The sequence below is a fragment of the Oryzias melastigma genome, linkage group LG3 (assembly GCF_002922805.2).
Source record: "Oryzias melastigma strain HK-1 linkage group LG3, ASM292280v2, whole genome shotgun sequence".
In the NCBI taxonomy this organism is placed as follows: domain Eukaryota; kingdom Metazoa; phylum Chordata; class Actinopteri; order Beloniformes; family Adrianichthyidae; genus Oryzias; species Oryzias melastigma.
In genome coordinates, this window is record NC_050514.1 from 33,519,145 (window position 1) to 33,537,394 (window position 18,250).

Here is an 18,250-nt window from a genome sequence, read left to right on the forward strand (position 1 = left end):
GAGGCCAAATCAGTCAATATTGTTCTCCCGTTGTGCAGGATATTAGCTAAACTCCAACATAGCCTAAACAAAATCAGTAAATGCCAAACTAGCCATAAAAAAGCTAGCATGTTGCTAAAATACTAGCTAAACTCCATAATAGCCTAAAAATCCTCAGTAATTTTCAAACTAGCATTAAAAAAGACATTAGCCTCTTGCTACAATATTAGCTAAACTCCAACATAGCCTAAAAAACATTTGAAGATAACAAATTAGCCAAAAATGTTAGCATTTTGCTAAAATATTAGCTCAACTCCAAATTAGCCCAAATTTTTTTATCTTCAAAAATCGAGTGGCTTCACTCCTTTAGCTGTAACATCATCCACTCTAAATCCTGAACATTTCCTCCATCAAGTTACATTGAAAATTCAAAAATGTCTTCACATTTGCATAAAACATGAACTCTATTTGCATAAAAACCACAAGGTATTTTAAAAAGCTGAATTCAAAATAAATTCCTAAGTCTTTGCTGAACATGTTAAAGTTTGAATGGTGTCTTAGCTGGAGGTTTACAGACGTTCAAGTTCAAATTAATAAAAAATAAAAAATAAATGACTTCTTCATTAGTATAAAAAGCCTCTTCCACTAACGAACTCCAAAGCTAATCTGAGAGGAAAAACTAAAACACTAGAACATTAATTCTGCAGAGACTGTTGTTCATGTGTGTTTCAAGACAGCCCAGGTGTGAAGACCAAGTAGTCTCTCTAAGGTTTTTTAAATGTAAGACTTTGGAAAAGGATTTTCTTCTTTAATTTAGGTGAAAACTGCATCCAACAGCAGGAAGTGAAAAATGACTGAAGGAGTTTTGGTCAGAAAAGAAATGAGTGGATGTCAATGCAACGCTCTGGTTTTGTGTGTTGTTGATTGATTTTTCTGCCTGATCAATATCATTTACCCTCTTATCTACTTTCCATATTGACTGTAAATGAAGTCTGTGTGCTTTAGCGTCGTGTACAATAGAGTAACATATGATTTCAGAATAAATGGAATGGAAATAAATAAAAATTAGAGATCATTTTGTTGGATGTCTGTATTTCTGAGTTGAAATTTGAATCATTTCGGTGAGTTTTGGTGGACAAACTTCCACTTTAGCTGCCTAACTAATGAAGCAGGCGTCCACAGAGGAAACCGCTGGACGGATGTCAAACGTATAGAACCATTTCCTTTTTTTTTTTTTTTTTTTTTGTGGGGCGAATGGTAGAATGCAATATCCTTTCAGCCTTTTAATCATGGGATGACGGGCCGGGACCTGTCTCCGTATGTGAGCTTCTGAGCAGTGGCCCCATTGATCAAAGCCAGCGCTGGCGTGATGGGATGGAGGGACAAGGCTGGCCGGGGACGTCGCAGCACCCCGGCTCCCCGCCGTCCTCCTCGACAGCGCCCGGGCCAGCTTGGGGCTATTTGTCAAAGTTTTATCTGATTCCAGAGGTATTGGATCTATCAGTCATGGTGTATGAGAGGGGAGATTGACCCACTCCATGGACATTTTTCTAAATTAGAGCCAGCTGATGCTGAGACTGAATAACCTGGACTTTAAGCGTACAGTGAGGTGAGTGTACAGAGGCCTCGTTAGGAGCAAACGGAGGTGTGTAATTGGGCTTTGAGTTGTGTGCGACATGCTAAGCTGCTGTCCCTGAAGTCTAAATGATTCCCTCCCTCTCCCGGGGTTTTAGATTGCCTTCCAGACTGACAAAGCACCTGCCAGGCATTCATCAACAATCCCATCCATCTGTCCATCAGGACGGCGGTCCACTCGCTCATCAACAGGTAACGTCTCGGCTGCCTGATAATGAAAGATAGGAAAACATCACACACTGTGTCACTCAGTGTTAAGACACATATGTATCCCGCTTAAGACAAATCATGCATCTCATGCATCGCCTTCCTCTCCCCCGCTTTGCCTCGATTCATCACCATTTATCACTTCAGCCCAAGACCTTTGCTGTTTTCAAATGTTTTACTTTGAGGAAACAAATCTGTGATTTTGTTTTTCCTATTCTGGTTTTGGCTAACAAGCACCGTTTGAGCGCGTTCCAACTAAATTGCCAACAACTGTGTTTAGTTTGCAAGCAGACAGCAGTGTTTAATTGCCACTTAATTAGCTGTTTTACCCAGCATGCTTTGACCCAGCTGGGACAGGTCTCTCATTAGAAGGCAAAGCAGCTAAACTCAAACATTTTTTTAAAGAGAAACACAATTATCGGCGTTTACTTGGCTCAGAATAGATGTTTTCCTTTTTTTCCCACTTTTAATTTCAAATTCTCCAAGGAATCCTTGGCAGTGGCTTTTAAGTTGTAGAATTTCCTTTTCCAAAATATTTTTTCTTTCTTAATGGGTTAAAAAGTTTGGTTTTAGAGCAGGTGGATCCTCCTCTGAGGGGGTCTTCAGTCATTAGCATTTCTGTCAATAAATGTCACGATGAGACGGTTCCCACCAGAAAAGCTCTGCTGCTTTTCTCTCAGTTCACAGGTCTGAGTTGATGTCATGGTGGTTGTGTTTGTCATTATTGGTGATGCTCTGAAGCCCTTAAGGCCCCCCAGAACCGTTCACACCCAGTGAGCATCTCCTGCTCTGCCTCAGCACCCTCCTGGCTCCATCAATATGCCCCCGAAGTTTCCTCGACGAGCCAAAGCTCAAAGGGACGACAGGACGGGATCTTCACCGTCAGAAGTGAGAGTGATTGAGCTTTGCCGGCGGGCAGAGCAGCTGTTACCCCGTAAACTTCCCTCTTGGATTATCAGTCACCGCTCAAACAAGTCGGATGTGAAAACTTCCAGTCAACACTTTTAATTCTGCTCGCTTGGATGCGTCTCTCCTCTTCCTCGCTCGCCTGTGAACCCACTGACGAAGAACACACAAAAAAGCCGAGACGTGCAGCTTCCTCCATTCTGATATTGGCAGTGTGTCATCGGAATGAATGAACCGCTCTTGCATTCCAACTGCCAGCTTGTCAAGAGCGAGCCGGGATGCATGACTGACACCCCCTGATTGGTCGATTTAATATAGAGGGATGGAGGGAAAGGGATGCTTGTCTGCGTTCTATGAGCTCGGTGAAAGCGGGAGATGGAAGGAGAGGTGTAAGTCTATTTGTCGAAGACATGAAGCGCTAACTCTCTAGGTACGGGCCTGTACGGCTTGTTAGAGAGAAGGAGATTTTTTCAAACGGAGGGAGTTAGCATGTGGTTTGTTATCGCTTCACCCCGCTTGTTCCTGACAAATCGACTCAGCCAGCCATCAGACGCTCCGGCAGAACAAGACATTTCAAAAACTGGAGTCAGACTGAAACATATGGAGGTGGAACTTCTGAGCAAAGGCTCAGAGGTGCTGCTTCCATCGATTCCCAGGAGAGACCACGACACACGACCTGATCACAGACTCCACAGGTGAGAGGACAAAGCTCCTGACGAACCACAGTAAACTCTAGCTTCCATCATACAGATGCAGACGACTATAACTTAAAGGAAAAATAAAGGAAATCGTGGCTGTTTAAATGCAGGACTGCTCATAGTTCCATTCAATTATAGTTATTATTATTACCATCAACTGTATGTGCCATACTACACACATCTTACTATTGACATGTTTGAAGAAAATTTCAATAACAATAGTAGCTAGCTGGGAAAGGATGGTCTACTGGGGTTCTGTCCTCTATTATCATTTACTTCTTCTCCTCTCTATTCTCTATTATTTATTTTTCATTTAGTTCTCTGTGCTTCTGTTTGGTGCAGTGCGATTCACATGTTGTTCCTCTTTCCCACTAACCACTAGGGGAGGGTAGTGAGAGTTGCTTCTAGCTCGTATTGGTTGTGGACTTTGCCTCTGGCTCATCTTGACCGTGGACCTCGCCTCCGGCTCATCTTGGCCGTGGACCTTGCCTCCGGCTCATCTTGGCCGTGGACCTCGCCTCCGGCTCATCTTGGCCGTAGACCCCGCCTCTGGTTCATCTCACGCCCCCAACTGTCTCCAGCTCCATCTGGATGAAGTCCATCTGCTACATTATTCAAACATGTAGTTGTAGAGTTAGATCTTTAACAGGTTTTTTTTTTTTCAGGAGTTTTTCCTTCCTAGGGTCTTAGGGCTAACCAGGGATAACCAGTTTAGTAATCGGCTATTGTTTAGATTTTACGACTTTCTGCTTTCGTAGACTACGTAACACTACGAACAACAGGAACATGAAAGAGTTGTCAGAATGACCAGAAATCAAGGCTGTTCATATTTTTCTCTCTACTTTGTGCACTATTTAGAGCGTTCACCATTTTCCTGGTAGTGCAAAGCTACAAATCCAATGCTGTGAAAATATCACAGAAGTTTCTGCAAAAAACTAGTGTGTATCAAGGTTTAATAAAACCAAAATTAGTTAAAAACAAAAAAAAAGCCAGTGAATATAGAAATATGAAATAAATAAAATCCAGGACACTAGATATACCACACTAGATGATCATTAGGGGTTAGGGTGCGTGACAGGAAGTAAACACGATACAGGTGTTCCTTTAAAATAGGAGAATGAAACCACATTGTCAACAACTGCCACCGGAAATCAAAAAGCAGAAAACAACACAGTGATTTACAACTAAAGACAGAAAAACGTTTTATTTAGTTCATTAAATTGTGTCCTTCAGTTTCTCCCAGAAAGGTAGCGTGCCCTCTCTGGGAGGGTGAAGTGTTCTTACCTTAGTTGGAGGAGTTTAAATATCCTAGGCTCTTGTTCACGAGTGAGGGAAGATCGTAACGTGAGATTGACAGGTGGATTGGAGCGGCGTCCGCCGTTATGGGGTCGCTGTACTGGTTCGTGGTGGTGAAGAGAGAGATGAGCCAAAAATAAAAACTCTCAATTTACTGGTTGATCTTCGTTCCAGTTCCACCTATGATCACGAGATCTGAGTCATGACCGAAAGAACAAGATCCCGACTACAAGATGAGTTTCCTCTGGAGGGTGGCTGGGCGCTCCCTTAGAGATAGGGTGAGAAGCTCGGTCACCCGGAGAGAGATCGGAGTAGAGCCGCTTCTCCTCCACATCCTGAGGAGCCAGTTGAGGTGGTTCGGGCATCTGGTCCGGATGCCTCCTGGACACCTCCTTGGAGAGGTGTTCTCGGCATGTTCTACTGGACGGAGACCCCGGGGAAGACCCAGGACACACTAGAGAGACTATGTTTCTCGGCTGGTCTGGGAACCCCTTGTGGTCGTCCAGAGGAGCTGGAGGAAGTGACCAAGGAGAGGGAAGTCTGGATATCTTTGCTTAGACTGCTGCCCCGGTCCCCAGTGAGTGGAAGAAGGTCTTCAGCTCTTATCTGTATGATTTAATGTCATATTTAGACCCCTGACTGGATGTTCTTTAGACTGAAACATTCGTCTGGGATTCTTCTGTCAGTGTTGGGTTTGGTTTACCCAGAATGTCTGCGATTTGCTTTGATTTCTGTTCCAAATGTGTATCTTTAAAGCGGAGTTCTTCACGGCACTTTCACCTGTTTGCAGTCAGGACGGCAGTATGTTCTGGAACGAGCCCCTTAAACACCATAGTATAAATATGACATAATTATGTCCCGAAAAGCTGATGTTGGCACCACGAAAACTGCTGTGCTCACCATAATTATCAGGAAGGTGAAACCTCTTGAATCTTCCTGCCTTTTCGCTCCGTATCTGCCATCGCCGACGCTTTTATCATCATTGATTAGAATCAATAATTAAATTAAGCTAATTAAGATGATTCAGCCGGTCTCTTCCGTCCGGCTTCTGTCAGGGATGTGTTGGTGGGGAAACACGGCTCTGGTTTGCTGCTGGTGAGAAACTGCTGTGCAGCTGGATGGTGACAAGCCCGAGAGGAACGCACTCTGTTTCAGCATGTAATTTCATGTTACTGGGAATCTAACATTATTGTCCCCCCACAACCCCCTCCTGTGCTCCAATTTAGAGACAAATCAATATTCAGCTTTGTTTATCAAAGTGACAGCTCCTGGATATTGCATTTTGCATTTTTATGTTTTTCCTTTATAAGGGAGTATTAAAACATAATATATCTGAAGTCTTGTTTTTATGGGCTGGCGAGGGTGGGGAGGCGCGTTTAATGGCATAAAACAGTTGAGGAATGGCGGTGGCGGTGGCGGCTCGTACCCTCATTGCTGCAAATATCCATCAGCATCAGTGTTTCCCTAATGAAGACGCTCTCCTTTGGCAAGTGTCGTCGATTACACATGAAAACCACCAAGGAATTCCAGTAGGGGTTTGCATATGGAAGCGCACGCATCGATATGACTGCCACTCCAAGTCCCAAATCATGCATTATTTGCAAAGCGAGCCCAAAGAAATGACAAGGGCAGCCCCGCGCATACAAATCAAAGCCCATTATCCATTTTAGTTGGCATGCGCTCGGTGAAGGGAGTCCTGGCCGAGGGAAGTCATGCGAACTTCCTGATAAATGATCTGAACGATTCCCGCAGTGAGTGATGGAGCCCAAACCCCTTTTAGATTCTTTAATATACTTGTATTAGCATGAATAAATAACGATTGTGTCCGGATGCCACAAAGATTTGATTGCCCTTCCACGATAGGCTGGCATCCTCCATCACATGATGCCACCGCCACTCTCCGGCTGTCGCGGCTGCGTCAGGCCGACATCGATCTTTATCGCCGGTTCTCCTCGCCATTAATAAACCTTCAAATAGAGTGGCAGAGGGGGTGTGGGAGTGGGCGACTGAGCCGTCCAGTAAACCCTGGAACTCACTTCTCATTGTGCACTCTGGAACTCACAACAGCAGAAACACGGAGCTCTAGAGGTCTATTGATTATTGATCGGGGAGGTTATTAATAGAATAAACTGAAACATTGTTCTCTGAATCACTTAAAAAACCTTCAAAATGTGTCTAAATTCCCTCTGAATTCAGCTCAGATTCTCTGTTCAAGTGCTTTAAAGAATCAATTCTCTTTTCCGCATGTTTTTCGGCATCTAAAAACTCAATCTCACTTTCTGCAACATTAGTATCTAAACTTTCAGTTCGTTACAGACATTCCTGCTTGTACTTATGGTATTCATGTATTTTATGATTTTCTATTTTTTATTTTACACAATTTATACAATTGAATTTTTAGCCCCATTGAAATAAGAAATTCTCCACATCTTTTGTGCACTTTTGAAACCTATATATTAAAGCGTTCAGCGACACGATTCAGCAAAAAGTATTTATAATAGCATTTTTTGCAGGTAATGACACTTTTTTAGTTATTATTATAGTTATTATAGTTATGAGTTATTATTAGATTTTTTATTAAATATTTGTATTTATAACCGATGATTCATGCCTTCGTTTCCTGCGACCTGGACAACTGTCTCCTGTTTCTTTTTCTAAACAAAGATCGTTAGGAAGCTGCTTTCATTCAGGTCAGTTTGGACCAGAACCAGCAGAACCGATTCCATCATTTCTGTTCTTAAAGTCTCACTCCGATCATCTTTTAATCAATTTGAAATGTTTCTCAGAAGTCTTTTAACAATCATTATGCTGCTTTTTTTTCCAAATTCAAAAACCTTGTCATTTCAAGGACATATTTTCTGCAAAGCGGCAGGAGCTCATTAGAAATTCATCTCTGACTTGTGGGCGGGACCGTTGACGCATAGCAAGCATTCCCCTCCCTCTTACTGAGAGCTCTCTGTCTACACTCCCCCAACCTCAGCAGTACAACAAAAATGCTGATTAATATCAGAACTATCCGGCCGTCCAGTTTTGATCCAGATTTCAGCTCCAACGAGGAAAACAAAGACGTTTGTGGATCTATTCCTTTGCAGAATGGGCGGAGCAAAGAGTTTGTGACCTCCACAGTTTATTTATGATGTAACAAATAAGCTGATTTTCAAACTGCATTTTTTCATTGACTCCTAAATCACAACAACCTGAATGAGAAAACACTCAGAAATGCAAATTTTGTTGAACTTTATTTTTTTATGTCATCCATCTTAAGAGAAATGCACCAATTTCTCATTAAAATCTCATTTTTTTTTTGAGTTGGTCTTTAAGCCCGAGTATAACTGGATTTGTGCTTCCAAACTTTTCATTTTCCTGTGAATCTTCTAAAGTTACTTCTTTGTTAGAAGAACAAATTCAATATTAGTGTTACTATTTTTTACTAATATTTTTTATTACAATAATTTCAGTCAAATGTTTAATCGTTTCTCCAGATATATCACTAAACCAATTCTGCCACTACAGAACAGAGACAATAATGAAGTGTCTGCATGCTGGTTTTCTGTTCTGATTTTCATGATAATCTTGATTTTATTTGTAAAATCTGCTTGTGGATCTTTGGGGATCAATTATTGGAGAATCTTTGTAAACTAAATTGATCATTAATGAATTGATTTTTGGGAATTAATTCAAGTTGATGTAGTTTTCCTCACTAAACGAACTTTGGAAATACTGGTACAAACGCCTTTTTTATGTCCTCTTTTGTATGTTTTATCACTTTTATTGTATTTTCTTACTTTTATGATGCTTTTACTGGTGATTTTATGCGATGACTTATGTCTATATTTGGACTTGGAGACTGTAAATAAATATATATTTATTCCAGCATCTATCAGTTTCACTTTGAGACTCATATTTGTCATGAATCATGTTTTGCACAAACTCCACAGTAATCCAGCATCCAGACAGACTCTGATAAACATGAATCTTATTTTTTTAATCTCTGGAGAAAAACCAATAAAACTTCAAAAGCCTTTTGGAACATCAGAACGCTGAAGCGTTTTACTGGATTTATTTAGTGAAAGAGAACAAAGAAAAACAATGTTTCTCTTTTGTTTTGAAGAAATGTTTTAAAAGTATATTTTACTTCCTGCTTTTCTTAACTTTCCTACTCATTAACCGAGCGGTTCTTATTAAAGACTCTGCAGCTCACCGCTCTCCATCATCTTCCTGATCCGCTCGACGCCCTCGCCTCCCACACGGCCAACAGCAGGCGGCGCGACCTCTGACCTCACTCTGACATGGAGGCTAAAGAGACAAACAGATTTACAGAGGAGGAATCAAAACACCGAGAATGTGACGATTAATGAATCAAATATAGAACAGCTTTTGTTGTGGCAGGTAAGAATCCATCAGAGAAAAGATCTCATTTATGTCTAACAGGAAGTTATAAATAAAGTGTTTTTCAAAAACTATTTCCTTAACAAATAAAAGATTTTTCCTATTCTGCATCTATAAATGTCGACCAGAAATGGTTGAAACCCTAAAAGTTTATTTGGTTAAACTTCTGGGTTTGGGGTCAGAGTCTCTCTGGTGGAAGAACTCATGCGGCGGCGGCGGCGGAGGACGCCACGGATGCACTCGCACAGCCAACGTGACAGCTGCTGTCTGAGGAGCCAATTAAAGGTGTGAATGTTTGCATCCTCCTACAAAATAATGACAAATTAAAACAAGTGGCACGCAGAGATAAAGAAGCATGTGTGAGATCTGATGCTTGTTTATGGAGGTTTCTGAGATAATAAGCAAATGAAAACTGTTATAAAAGTACGAGGAGAACTTGGAGATGCGACGCTGGAAAGATGCAGATTTGTGTCCGTGAAAGAGAGAGAGAAGAGGGAATTAGTATTTTTGTTTTCAAAAATATAACATGATGTTAAAATAAAATGTAGCTGCACATTAATTTGTTTACCACAAACAGTTGTAATGGGCTGTTCAAAAAGAAGTTGAGAAGTTATTAATCCCGACTATGTCTAAGCTACTGTAAAGAGTTGTTTCCAACAGTAACGTTATTCCTACTTATTTCATCGTTTTACTTGAACTTCTGTCGGTTGAATCAACTGCAGAGTTTTCTGACACCTTTTTCCTCTTTGGAGTTTTAAGATTTTCTATTAACAGTCTGTGTTTTGTGAGAAAGAATTGTAAAGATGGACTAAACTCTGCCGATCTTATGTTTATGCTAATGGTAATGCCAGAAATGAGGAAACAAAACATAGATGACAGTCTCATTGATATTTATTAGAAGGACAATTCAAAGTTTAGTAAATATTTCATGAAGAGAGTTATACACATCTATACATTTTATTTCCACATTTCTTAGTTGAACCAAAAAGCCAAATAAAGCATCAATATCAGGAACAGGTGATAATTAAGCATCATGGCTATAATGTCAGTAGTGTAAAGACCAAAGACTGGGAAACGGCGAGATGCTGATCATCCGTCAGGCAGAGGGAGAGCACGGATCAGCTGATCGGGATGTGGACACAGAGACAACAGGTGGGAGGAGTCTCTCAACGCTGTTGCTTTATTCAAGTTCTAAACTGACCAATCGAGCGCCTCAATAGAAGTAGTTGGATGAGCCAAGCATTCTCATCACAAAGTCGTCACATCTTGGCGTTTGGTTCAGGACCCCTCCATGTCATGAATTGACGTGTCCCCAACTCGTCGTGTTTTGACGGGCTGGCTGGGTTCCCAACCTCCGGCCCACTGACCACATCGGTACCCTGACCTTAACCCACCATCAACGCGAACCGGAACCGGGCGTCTGATACCAGACATGGTACTGGTTAGGGTGCTGATGCTGGCCCCAGAACCGGTCCTCAGATGGTGCCACATGTGACAAAATGCCTGGACCTCTGATTTATTTGGAAGAACATCATAAAATGACAAGTTAGAGACACCCAAAATGTCTAAAAGTGACGTGAAGGAGGCCTTAACCAAACGCGACGCCCTGGGAATGAGAACGTGTTGGATCAGCAGTTTCTGAAATCCTCGGCCCGTCTGCCACCACCAAAGTAGACTAAAGCATCTTTCTTCCTCGATGAGTTTGAACTCAAGAAACTCGTGTTGACCGTGTCTACATCCATAAATGCAGCAGGTTGCTGCCATGCGATTGATAGATTTAAAAAACTGTGTAAACGAGCAGCTGGACGTGTGTCTCATACAGTGGCCGGTGAAGGTACTGGATGTGTACTGGATTCAGGTCTGGGCTCTGACTGGGTCACTCCAGAACATTGACAGTGGTTCTGAAGCTACTCCCTCCATGTCTTGGCGGTGTGCTTTGGATCTTCGTCCTGCTGAAAGATGAACTCAGTCTGAGGTCCAGAGCGCTCTGGAGCAGATTTTCAACCAGGATGTCTCTGTCCCTCTGCCAGTCTTCCAGTTCCATGATGCTGCCACCACTATGCTTCACTGTAGGGATGGTGTTACCCCGGTGACGAGCAGTGCCTGGTTTTCTCCAAGCACTTGGCCCGCTATTCACTCCAAAAAGTTCTGTTTTGATCTGGTCAGACCACAGAATGTGGTTCCTCGTGGTCTGAGAATCATTTGTCAAACTCCAGACGGACTTCCATCTGGGACGGGGCTTCTGTCCGGCCGCTCTACCATCCACGCCTGATTGGTGCTGCAGAGATGTTGTCCTTCTGGGAGGTTCTCCTCTTTCCACAGAGGAACGCTGGATTATTGGGCTCTTCCCTCCCAATCACAGATCTAGGAAGAGTACTGGTGGTTCCAAAGTTCTTCCTCTTCCAGATGATGGAGGTCAAGGTGCTCATTGGAGCCTTCAAGGCAGCAGAAATGTTTCTGAACCCTTCCCTAACCTTCTGCCTCGATCCTGTCTCAGAGGTCTACAGATGATTCTTTACTTTCATGCTTGGTTTGTGCTTTGACGTGCACGGTCAACCCCAGGACCTCATGGAGACAGGGTCTCCAATCCTCTGGATTTACCACAGGCTGGCTTCAATTCAATTCAGGAAGAAAACTATTTAGAAATAAGACGGTGACATAAAGTGTGGAAGAAGTGAGGTGCTGTGAATACTTCTGGATGTTCTGTATACTTCAGGTGTAGTACTCTTTTCTAAGGACACCTCCATCTCCCACGCGTCTGTCCAAGACACTTTATTTATGTCTCTCTGTTCCTTCACATTTCATCCACTTACCTCTTGTGAACTAAGAAACTGCTTGTTCACATCTCATTTTGTGTTCCAAAATGCTCTTATCATCTGCAGAAGCTCCAGCACCACGACTGCTGAGACGGGTTTAAATCCGAGCCGCCTCATGTGTCCGCTGTGTCTCCCTCAGCTTTACCACCTATAACTGTAGAAGCTGTTCTCAACTCAACTGTAGCTCTGAAAAAGAGATCTGATAGTTTATGGCAAACAGAAACCAAACCTTTTCTTCAGACGAGTTGCTCTCTGGTTTTTCTGGAGGTAATGATGATGTTTCTTGTGAGAAAAGCTGCAGAACTTTCGATTTGAGCTGAAGCCATCGTGGATTTGTTTCAGAGTTGCCCCGACTCCCGTATACAATATTTAAAAGCTTAAGTAAATGTGCAGCTGTCTGAAAATGGAAAGAGTGATAACTGCTTTTAGGTGGATGACTCCGGGCTGTCAGACGTGCAGAGGCAGCCATGGCGCTGCGGCGGCGGCGGCGCGCGGGGCAACGCGGTATTAAGAAGCACTTTCTGCTCATGCTAGAAAATTGAAACTGACATTTTATATTTTCCATTGAATTACATCTCATCTGAAATTCACTTTGAACAGTTTGAAATCTTAACTTCCTCCTTGGCGTGGCGTCTCCGAGAAATAAATAAATAAAGGAGTCATTTTTTTTACCGCAGCAGTCTTGATCTGTCAATCATCTCCCGGCGATCTTAGGAGTCACGAGCGCGCTGAGTGAGGAAGATCAAAATGAAGTAAATAGGTTAAAATGTACATCAGTTATTCATCACAAACCAAAGTCACATTTTCTGCTCTTTCTTCATCAGAGATACGTGCAAATACTGACACGTGTTCTTCAAGGCGTTTCAAAGAGGGATCGGGTTTTATCAAACATTCATGAGGCCGTGTTAATTAAAGACTGAATATTTTCTTGCATGAGAAGAGTGATGAAGAAATGTTTGAAAAAGAGGAAAAAAAAAAGCAAGAGGCCCAGAGGATCGTTTTGATTCGACCGGCCTCAAAAAATGAGGCGAGAAGGTGAAAGAAACGGCGCTTTAACGGCGGGCTTTGTTCTGAGGGCAGCCTCTTTGTTCATCAAACCCACCAGTAATTTGTTCCCCCGCCCCCACCGCACACACACACACACTCACACAACCCCGCCATATTTCTCCTTTATTGTATATTCTTTTTTAGTTGAGTGCTGCTGATTTGAAATGCTAATTAAACATATTTTTAATGTATTCAGCAGACTCATCAAGGCCAGCTCATATATCAAAGTGTCCAAAGTTGTATTGATGTTGGATATCAAAGAGGTGATTACTCCATAACATCCATAATTTTAGCTTCTAATTGTGTTTCTGCAGCAGCCAGGTGGAACAACCTCCTTCCCTTCTTAAAACAACAACAACAACCCTGCAGGTACACAAACGATCTTTTTGCTTTCTTTTGCCAAATTCCAGTTCGAGCTGATTTTTCAACAAGCAGGTAAAGAGGCAGCAAGTGTTTGTGCAAACAACAAAAGATGAACTCTAAAATACATGAGAGGAAATAATTCATTAAGAGCCCACTCTTTATTTTCTCCATTTCACTCTAATTAGACTCCGAACAATAAAAGAGGCAGCATCCGTTTCAAACAGCAATGATAATAACGCTGATGGATGAATCCTCCCAACAGTGGCACGCTCTCCATATCAAAAGGCACCATGATGAGTAAAAAAAAGAACAATCTGCCATCAGAGGATCTTTTATTTTCCTGTGAATTCTCAGGCAGCTTCCTTTGGTGATTGCAGCCATGATTTCTGCTGTCTGCTCTCCCTCCTCCTCCTCCGACTCTCACTCTGTGTGTGATGTAGCTAATGCCATTAACCCTCACTGCCACTTTCCAGGTCACTAATTCTTCAGCTCTGAGTTCATTGTGCCCAGACCGCAGCGCTGTCTCCATAACGAGGTTATTTCTGGGTTATTACCCTCCTCTATGATATGGCACCTGATGGGAGGAATGAAAATGATATCAATCAAAAACTGTTTGCAATGAACAAATTGAATTATTGGCTATTTCGGGGGATTTTTTCTGTCTCCTTCCATCCACTAAATCTGCATAAAAAAAGTGGTTTGAAGTCGGACGCCTCGACTTAATTTCCATTAATCCGTTTGCTTACGGAGGCATTTTCTGGACCGACATGTGACTGCGTGTCACCGCACGAGTGTCACGAGTGCTCGCCTCATCGCTGCCGCCTGCGTCACTTCGGATATGCAAAGTAGACGAGTGGATCAAGGCCAAGATTTGTCAACAGCCCTTGAAGTCATTCAGAAGTTTCTTAAAAAGCTGCAAGTTGTTAAGCTTTGGAACAGAAAAAAAAGGAAGATTTTACACTTGAAAAACTCTTTTACCACATTAGATTTTGCTACTAGAATGTTTTAATAAGGAAAGAGTTCTAAAAAAGGAATAAATATTAAATATATTGATGTTCATTTGTTCTATTAGGATATTATTTTGATTATTTAAAGTAATTTTCAAAAATTAAAAAGTATTTTCTCACAAAAACATAAATAAATAGAAATAATGTTTGATGTTCAGCGTTCTCTCATTTACACTGTAAAAAGTGAAACATTGAATCAAATATCAAAAGTTCCGTTATATGTTATAATTAAAAATTGCTAGTTTTTATCAAATCAAATTTTTAGGTTGAGTAAACCATCAACTTAAAAATTATTTTGCATGGAACAAATTACAGAACTTGTGTTAACTGATTCAACATTTGACGTTTACACTGTACATTCTAAAAATAACCAACAATATGTGGATTCTGTTAAATAGGGTTATAGATATTTAAGGCTGGAAAAGTCCTTGCTACACACTTTCTACATTTTTCTCAGCAAAATGATCATTTTCACATTTTTCTCTTGTTTAAGGTCCAAATTTTCATGGCAAAATGATGGCATGGAGGAGATTGATTGACAAAGTCAACAACCAATCAGGACGAAGAACACTGCACTAAATAAAATCTACTACAGCCCAAAGGTGAACCGGAATACAGCAAAGAAACTTCAATGTCTGGGTGTGTGTATTTCTTTATCTGTTTTTACTTTTTAAAATTTCCAATTAATTCATGACTCATTATTAGGGACGTAAAGGATCCAGTGTGAACTGGGGGTAAAACCACGAGAATGAAGGTATGAAAGGAGGTAAATAATTGTATTCTCTCTCTTCCTTATTGGATTTTTTATGTACACGTGATGTAAACAAAAAGACGACCAATCATGATCTTCCTCCCAGTAGGGTCAGTTCTAATTGGTTGAAGGTGAACCACAGTGAAAATGTCATTTTAAAATGAACTATCAACAGTTTCATCATCAGAACACAGCGGAGTCATAAATAAACGTTATAAAATATTCGTATTGATTCGATTTTGACTGTGAAATCGGTGACATCATAGCTGTTGTTTAGAAGAACGAAAGAAAAATGGTGAGCGTCGTGTCCTAATTGCCTTTAAATTCCAGAGCGCCACATAGTTTTTAGGAGTTAGAGGTTAGTGTTGGAATTCGGACACAACCTTTGATCTCTGGATCCTAAGCCTCTTCCGTCTTCCTCTTGACAGCTCCAGATTTGGCATCCTGCTTCCAGAATATTCCCCGTCCGATGGATCTAGGCATAGATATAAATTCATATTTGTCTTCTGTATTTTTTTCTTTTGATTGTTTGAAATAAACCCATTCCAACACCACGTTTAATGTCTTTGGGTTTTCTTGTAAGTGTAAAAAGTTATTTTGACTAAAAATTTGACACATTCCTGCCAAACGTTTGAGTTTTAGTCTTTGTTTCTTTTTAGATTAACTCGATGGTTAAAACTGTAAGAAAAGTGACGACACGTTTACTCGTTTGGCTTCCATTGAGCTCTAGTTTATGGTCAGATTAGCTGGTGATGGTTCTGTAAAGCTTCTAGGACTTGGAAGGAGTTCTTCCTGTTTCAAGGGAACAGGAGATGGATCCGGGACAATGGATTTAGGACGATGGATCCGGGACAGTGGATCCGGGACAGTGGATCCGGGACAGTGGATCCAGGACGGTGGATCCGGGAAGATGGATCCAGGACGGTGGATCCGGGACGATGGATCCAGGACAATAGATTCAGGATGGTGGATTCAGGACGGTGGATCCGGGACGGTGGATCTGGGACGATGGATCCAGAACGATGGATCCGGGACGATGGATCCGGGACGGTGGATCCAGGACGGTGGATCCGGGACGATGGATCCGGGACGATGGATCCGGGACGATGGATCTGGGATGTTGGATCCGGGACGATGGATCCAGGACGGTGTATCCGGGACGGTGGATCCAGGATGATGGATCCGGGACGATGGATCCGGGACAATGGATCTGGGATGTTGGATTCAGGTCGGTGGATCCAGGACGATGAATCTGGGACGGTGGATCTGGTATGTTGGACTCAGGTGATACATCTCATGTTCTGCTGCTTCCTCATGCACAACACCATTACTGATGCTGTGGAGTTTTCCCGTTTGTGTGCGGATAGAAGTTTAGGGATGTGTTTCATGTGGAAAAGCTGCAGCCTGAGACAGAATAAAACTCGTGACAGTCAATAAATCAAACTCAGCCTTTAGATAATGGCAGTGTAGTGAAGCACGCCGCTCGGACGCCGGCGCTCTCCGCGTGTCGCCCCGCCGCCGGTGCAGCGTCGAACTGTGGGGGGCTGTACCGCCGGGACGGGGGCGACTCTGTGCTGAGCTTGTGGTTTCCTTTCACCGGAGCGTCTGGGTCAGAGATGAAGAAGAGGATGAATCACACGGCTTCACATCTGGACTGATTATTTAGGTCCAGATTAAAGCTGGTTTTTGTTTTAACCGACAGATTCCTGAACATTTTTAGATATACTCACTTCCTATTTGGTGTTTAATTATCCCAGGGGGGGCTCCAGACAATCCCTTCACCATGAAGCAGGCGAGGCGTGAATGTGAGCGCATGGAGGCAGAAGAATGACTGCAGCGGGGAAGAGGCTGGCATTTGACTCTGCTGAATAAGCTCAAGGTGTGCAGTTTACCGGGTGAGAAAGGTTAGGGAGGGAGGGGGAGGATGAAGGGGAGGATGAAGGGGACGTGGGCTAAAGCAGTGGAGGCTGCGGGTGTTAATGAGCAGGAGGATGTGGAATGGGGGGGCTCATTACGGTCCGTCTCATTGAGAGGTGAAATGAGGCTTGCTGGTGGCCGGCGCTGACGGTACCGTCCTTGTCCGAGTGACTCATGGCGGCAGAGGAAGAAAAGCCTTTTTTCGACTCCATTTACGATTCCGCCGCTCTGCCGTTGCCCGTGTGAGTGGCGTGCGGTTGTCACTGAAAAGGATAATGTAACATTAAAGGGAAATGTCTTCTGCAACACTCCAGCAGGCCGTGAACGGCGGCCACGGTGGCGAGGAGAGACGGCTCTGCCGGGCTTTGCTTTGAGGGGAGGAGGCGGTTTGTTAACTTTGTCAGACTTTAACTGGGACTTACACACATTCACACACCAGCTGTGTCAGTCTGATTCCAGTGGAGAGGTTTATCCAAGCAGGAATTTTATCAAAAAGGCTTCATGGCGAGTTCTAAGATAAATAAACAAAACAGACCAATCGTGATCCAGAAACACTCAAAATATAACATGTTTTCAAGAAATAAACCCTACAAAGACACATGAAGAACACCGGTGATTCATTCCTGCAGCTTCACCTTAAACACGATGAACACAACAAGAACTAAACCACGACGGTCTGAGTGTAATGATCCAGTGTTCTGATCAGCAACAGGTTACAGGAGTCACCAGGTGGAGAACAACGAGGATTCTTCCAGCCAATCAGCTGCTGTCACACCTGAAAACAATCAACACAGAAAGACACACAAAGATCCTCAAAAACAACGAGCGCCCACTCTGAAATAGAAGGAAATCCCACAGAACAGAATAAAAAAACCTGATGTGTAACATTGATTGCAGCTGTAGCGGCATGAACAAAACTTTAATGATCACTGATGTCAGATCCACGTACACAACACGTTCTGTTTAGTTATTAAACTTACTTCTCAAACTTACCTCAATTTACTTAAAACCAAAAGTGTTTTTTTTTATTCGTTGGAAATAAATCCAGGTGTAAAGGGAGTCATTCTTTGACGTCTAAGTCAGTAAAGTTGTGACGTTTTTATTTGAATGACAAAAGAAAAATATTTCAGTTAAATTTCCCTGTAAGTTTAGTTCAGGGGTCGGCAACCTTTAAGAGGAAAAGAGCCGTTTGGACTCGTTTTCTACTCATCCAAACCTAGAAGGAGACATATAATCTTA

The 18,250-nt window shown here is 42.4% G+C and overlaps 1 long non-coding RNA gene across 1 annotated transcript; it reads right to left on the minus strand.

The window, feature by feature from the left end:
- Window positions 1–13,517: 13,517 nt before the first annotated feature.
- On the minus strand, window positions 13,518–17,759 carry LOC112161243. Its single transcript, XR_002921835.2, has 4 exons — window positions 17,647–17,759; window positions 17,434–17,522; window positions 15,478–15,569; window positions 13,518–13,910 (listed from the first exon to the last, which is right to left on the minus strand). It is a non-coding gene; the product is annotated as an uncharacterized LOC112161243 (long non-coding RNA).
- Window positions 17,760–18,250: the final 491 nt, after the last annotated feature.